This window comes from Cynara cardunculus (genome assembly GCF_001531365.2).
Source record: "Cynara cardunculus var. scolymus isolate 2C chromosome LG 13, CcrdV1, whole genome shotgun sequence".
In the NCBI taxonomy this organism is placed as follows: Eukaryota; Viridiplantae; Streptophyta; class Magnoliopsida; order Asterales; family Asteraceae; genus Cynara; species Cynara cardunculus.
In genome coordinates, this window is record NC_037540.1 from 27,066,685 (window position 1) to 27,073,411 (window position 6,727).

Here is a 6,727-nt window from a genome sequence, read left to right on the forward strand (position 1 = left end):
TGTGAAAGAGTATGATGGATGAGCCTTTGAGACCAGATGTGCTCTGGTTCCAAAGACTTTGAATCCAGAGGCTCTGGTTATAAAGGCAATGAATATAGGTATGAAAAAATGGTTAAGTCCATGTGGAGTGAGAAGAGGGAAACTCTTTGCGTCCAGAGGGGCTCTGGTTGTAAAGAGTATGAATCCAGAGGCTCTGGTCTTTAGAACCAGAGGCTCTGGTGAGATCCTAGGGTTTGATGCAAGAAGGGTGTGGTGTATGCCAAGTCGTAGATGGGAATTTGATATCGCTGGTTTCAAAGGATTTGAAACCAGAGGCTCTGGGTCCAAAGGGTGATGTAAAATGATGAGATGAAATGATGAGACTAAATGAGGGGGTTTGAAGAAATATTATAAAACTCTTTCCACAAATATCTTGAGCTTACACACACATACACACACACACCCCTTCTTAATCTAGTAAAATTATAATTTATGCACACATAAATCATCACAAGACCGTGTATGATAATCATGCATATTTCAAAACTTCGTGCATGTTATCAATATAAATCATGCGTACACATATGCATATTCTCAATCTCATGCATACATATTTTCTCATACATAATTATGCATATAGTCATATAATCAGATAATAGTCACGTAATGATTACCTCAAGTGCTTAACCAGAAACGAGTTATCACAATATATGTCAAAAGTTGATTTTAAAGTTTTGGTGATCTTTACCCTGTAATTGCAAAGAAATGGTTGTCTCACTAGACCTTTCGGTCTAACCCTCATTTTGTATTTTAAATATGCATTGTAGGACCAACAGGGTCTCGAGATGTTAAGGGGAAGGGAAAATATGATTATTTTCCTTATATGCTTATTTGCTATGTTTGAAGATCAATCTGTTATTTTGAAGATACATGTAGTTATACATGTGATTGTACAAAGTTATTCTTTTGGAATATTTCAGTTGTAAATTCTATAAATATTGAAACCTTGTACTAGTGGGACCATTGTGGTGTAATATGTATTTCTTTGATATGAAATATGTAACACCCCACATTACGAATTGCACGTAATATATACTTCATTTACAAGAAATACATGTTTATATACCACTTAGGTCCCAATGTACAAGAAATTATCATACAAAATACATGGTCAAAAGATTCCAAAATACATTCCTTGTACAATCAACATTCATATACAAAAAAAAACACATGCAATGAAGACTGAACTTCACAAAATTATGCATATAGGAAAATATCACATTTTCCCCTTCCCCTTACCGTCCGCAATTCCTGCAATACATATTTAAAACAGAAAATGAGGGTTAGACCGGAAGGTTTAGTGAGATCGCTTTTTCCATGTCATTTCAGGGTGAAAATCACCAAAACTTCATTTAAAATCAACTTTTCATGTAAAATAAATACATGAACATATAATTCACAATATTAGTACCTTCCCGTTTCCCAAAGTCAATCACTTGACTTAATAAAGAATACATCCAAACCAAACAGGTTAGAATCTTTCAAGTATCACATAATACCGTTCTTAAACCTTTTTAATAAGAAACAAGGTTTAATTCAAAGCTTCAGGCCATAAACCAATTATCATCTCCTTAATAACCTCTATACTACGATTTCCAATAAGAACCATGATCCTATGTCTTTAAAGCACATAGAAATAAGGATTTAAAGTCATCGTAATCTTAATGGATATAATAGTAAGAGTTATATCATATAACACACACATATAAATGCCACACATATATCCAAAGGTACACATCTCCTTGATATGCCACTTTTATCCCATGGTACACCTCTCCTTGATATTCCACCCTTATTTCCTCATCAAAGCTTTAAAGATTATTTTCCAATCAAGACAGACCAAAGTCACAAATGTCCTGATGAAATATCATCCATGTTTTATTCAAAAACAGTTCCAAAACAATTATTGAATATCCATCCTTTATTATTTTAAAAGAATGCTACATCAACTGATCATCAAAATTATTGTCAAAACACAAATCCGGTCAAACCCTTATCATCTGATCAACATATTAACTTGGCCGGATTTCATCTCCGGTCAAGCCTTGGCCAGATTACATATCCTGTCAACCTTTAACAAAGTCAACATAATCTTGGCCGGATTACAAATTCGGACAAACCTTGTAAACAAATTCGGTCAAACCTTGTCCGGTTTACTTATCCGAACAACAAAATATTTTCCAACCCCTTTCTAATTCCGATTAACTCATGGCCAGACTTACACAATTCCAGTCAATACTATGGCGGTATTTCATCTAATTCGGACAACACTTTAGCCGGTTTAAGACAAATACGGACAACACTGAGGATGGCATTCCTACTTCTCCGGTCAAGTCATGTCCAGGTTTCATATTTAAAATCCCACCAACTCTTAATCTGATCATTACTATGACCGATAATTCCCGAATCCAGACAACAGTGTCCGATTTGCAGACAAATGCGGGTAACATATTTTTAAGAACAATTCAATATTCAATCAAAGAAAATACTTTTTCAAATGTAATAAGATGATAAAACTACTCAACTTATGAAATCCTTAGAACTCATATGAGTCCAACTTCAAAAGTCTAGTCAATAAGCAATCCGACAGTCTCTCTTTTGTAGAAACTGACTTCTTTTTCCGCTTTGATTCTTTCAGATTTTTCAAATTTTAATTTTTCTTTAAGCTTTAAGAAATCCTCTGAAAGCTTCATTACCCTTAACTCTAGCTCTGATGGAGCAGAGTTGGTTTCATCGATAGAAGACTCACATACCTGTTCATCAAAGTCAAAGGCGGATTCTGCATTGGACGTAGCCATGAGACAAATGAGTGCCTTGTCTTCTTCATCAGACGAAGAATCAGACACCTAATTTTCTTTTTTAGCCATTAGGCTTCGCTCTTTAGGATTGTATTTATACTTATTCTTGTAATAATCAGCATCCTTCACCAGATGTCCTTTGCACTCTTTTGAGAAATGACCGATTTTTTCGCATCTGAAGCAGCAAAAGTTATTCTTCCTTCCGTCTATGTCTTCTCTTTTCTCCTCTCTTCTATGTTCTCTATCTTCTCTTCCCTCTCTTCTTTCTTCCCGCTGATGGAACTTCATCGGCTTCTTTTCATAGGAAGGCTGGAACTTCTCCCTTCTGGAGTCTCTTCGCTCAAATGACTTTTTGATGAACTTCCTCTGGAACTGTTTTGTTATCAAGGCCAGAGACTTGGCAAAGGTTTTGAGATCATCGTTGGTTTCGGATGTCTCGTCTTCCTATTCTGATTCTACTACCAGTGCCTTCTTGCCTTTTCTCCCGTGGTCTCTGGTGGAGGCCCTTGAAACGTCCTTTTCTTCTGCAGCAAGAGCAAGAGGTCTATCGATGGACACTTTTCTCTTCATAATATCATTTTCTTGTGCATCAAGTGTTCCATAGACGTCATGAAGTGACCAACTGTTTAAGTCCTGATTTGTTTGGAGAGACATCGATAGCTGTGTACACTCATCGCCGAGACTCTTAAGAAATAATACATTATTTTCTTCCTTCGTCCTGGAGATGCCGTTTTGACGACATTGATTAATCAATGTGTTGAAATGATCGTACGTCTTCTGAATCGGTTCATCAGGAAGAGCTTTGAAGTTGGTGTACTCGTTGAGACATTGAGCTTTTCGATTTTTTTTGTTTTTGCGCCTCCTTCTAGTTGACTTGCCAGCTCGTCCCATAGTTCCTTTGCTGTGGTGCATGCATCGAGGGATTGAAAGATTTCATTGGGTATGGCCATGATAATCAATCTTTTGGCCTTTTTGTCAGCCTCTACTCGTTCCAGATCATTTTCATCCCAATTTTTCTCGTCCTTGGGCATGTAGTAGGCGGCTACTTCTGCTGTCGTGCTCGTTCCTGGGACTCTTGGAACAAGAGTCTGTGGTATGTAGGGACCTTCCATGACAGATCTGAGGAGATTTATGTCCATACCCTCCAGAAAATTTACCATCCTGATCCTCCATTGCGGATACTCTTCTCTTTGAAGAGTTGGAGGTTTGGTGAGAGAACCAACACTATAAGCAGAATTCCAGTTGACCATTTAATATTTGGAAAAGAAAAATTACGCTTTTTAGAGAAGATTTTTTATGAACTCGAGAATGAATGGAAAAAGGGAATTGAGAGTTTTTAATGATCGTTTTGGTTGAAGAACAATCAATTATCTCTGATACCAATTGTTGATCCTAGATCTCTCAATAACACTAATAATTAAGTTAAGAATAACCTAATTATATAGTTTGGATGAATAAAATGACGAACACTCAAGAACAAAATATGAATATTCAAATAATATACTTGAGTGCCGGAAGATTCACTTTATTCCAAATGATTATGAAAAGCGTTAATGATTACAATAGGTCTAACCACCTATTTATACTAGAAGGCTATTTTAAGATAACTATCTAGAGAGAATATCTAGTAAATCTTCTAGAAAATATAAAGCTTATCTAAACATGTAAAATAAATCAAACAAGATAAAACTTTGTATAATCCAGCTGTCGATTCATCATCTCTATCTGTCTTCTATGAGACGTTGTTCAACCATATCTTGATATCTTCATTGTATGCCTCTGGTTGAACTGTTGTAGAAGACTCCAAGTGTTGGTAACCAGAGGGGTTATGAAGATGCTCGATTCATCGCATCTTTATTCAATTCATCGGCCTTCTGGTTGTATTGAACACTTAGTTGTTTTGCCTTAAAGTCTCTCATCGGCCTTCTGGTCCTTCATCACTTGTTCTTCATTACTTTTACAAAAATTAACTATGGGGTCTAACAAACATAGTGTTAGAATAACAAGCCCTAGAACAAGAACATGATAAGCGGGAAAATAGCATAATCAAACCAAAGATGGAGAAAGCACGAGAGACAGAGCGAGATAGAGAAAGAATGAGAGAGAGAGAGAGAGAGAGAGGTTGAACATACCAGATCGAGCAGTTTTGAATGAGATCGAGCAGAAGAGATCAAGCAGAGTAGAGCAAATAGAGATATAGCGTCGATGAACTTGGATGAGGGCTAAGGAATTCATCGTAAAGGAATTTGAAATCCGTGGTATATCAAATGGAATTGTGAAATCGATGACCGAAGGAATTTCTAAGAATTAAAAGGATTCCTTCACTTGTATTCTGTGAACCAAACATCATGTTTGGAATTGTGTCAAAAATTTGTATATTCCAATTCCACCAAATTCCATGATCCAAACATCCCCTTAGACTTTCAACAAATCTTTGCAGCTATAACAAAATTGGAGAATTGGCTCCTTTTAATTGACGACTATAAGAAAACAAATATTTCTCCAAGGGGTTATTCGTCTTCCTAAACCTAGAAAAAAAAAAGAACAATCATCACCTTCTTTATAGATTGAGGTTACTGGCTAGACCTTCAAACTCATAATTAGATTCAGAATCCTTGATGATGGACTTGGAATCATCACAAAGCAAGTGTATGGATGTAGGAAAGACTGGTTAGTAGGATAGATTCAAAATCCTTGATGATGACCCTCGTCTAAAACCTCGCTCTTAAAGAACACAGAGGAAATAGAAAACAACAGGCTTACCTAGACCAATGAATCTCTTGCTATCTTCATAGCTTATACTCATGAAATATTGAAGAACACAAATGAATAATTAACATATTCAAGGAAAGAGAGAGAGAGGGATAGGGAGAGGGAGCGAGAGAAAATGATAAAGTGAAATGAGTGGGAAAAAAACCTAACTTTTAAGAGCATCTCCAATGATAGTTTTAAAGAGGTCTATGGATCGGTTTAAAGTTTTAAGAACCATTGTGGAGGAGAGGTTCTCCACAGGAACCACTTCTTCCTTTTTCTTTATGTCCTACTCACATTAAACTAATACATAAGTAATGAAAATTTATTTAAAATTTTCTTAATATTCGTTAATGTATTTATACATTCGTAACACATTATAATGATAGTTATTTTCATTGTATTGTATTTTTATTACAACTATTTGTTATATTGTATATTAACCATTTTTAATTATATGACTTCTATTATTATAACTTTTTATTATTTTATTTTTAATTATAATAAGTAATTTTAACTATTATAATTTTTATTATTGCACTTTTTTATTATAAAAACCATGGACTGATACATGATTGAAGGTTAAATAGTTATTAAATATATAAAAAAAAAACTGATATGTTAAAAAAAGGATATTAATATGACAAAATCATAAACCTATAAGCAGTTTCATGATTATGGATGTTCTAAAATAATATACTTACCATCATATATTCGTGTGGAGGACACATGATGGATGCCACTTAACAGAAGAGGGATAGACCGAGTTAGGGAGAGAGATTAAAATCAAAGCAAAACCCGTATTAAAGGGGCTTATTTGAAAAAAAATAAAGTTAAAGGATGAAAACCAATAAAACCATGATACCACAAGGTTGAAAACAATAGCTTACTCTCGTTTCTATTGTTGCGTCCCCGATGTGGTGCCGTGATTGGTCGGAGTCTGTCCAGTCGACGAGCCACTTACTTAAGGGGGTTGATATTGATACCCCCTGGCATACCTTTCTACTCCCTTGCACCTTGTCCCCCACCTCACATTTTTTTTTATACTCACATGATTTGCACACTCACACACTCACACGATTTTAATATAAAAAATTTAAATTTACACTTTATACCCTTATAATTAGTTAATTAATTTA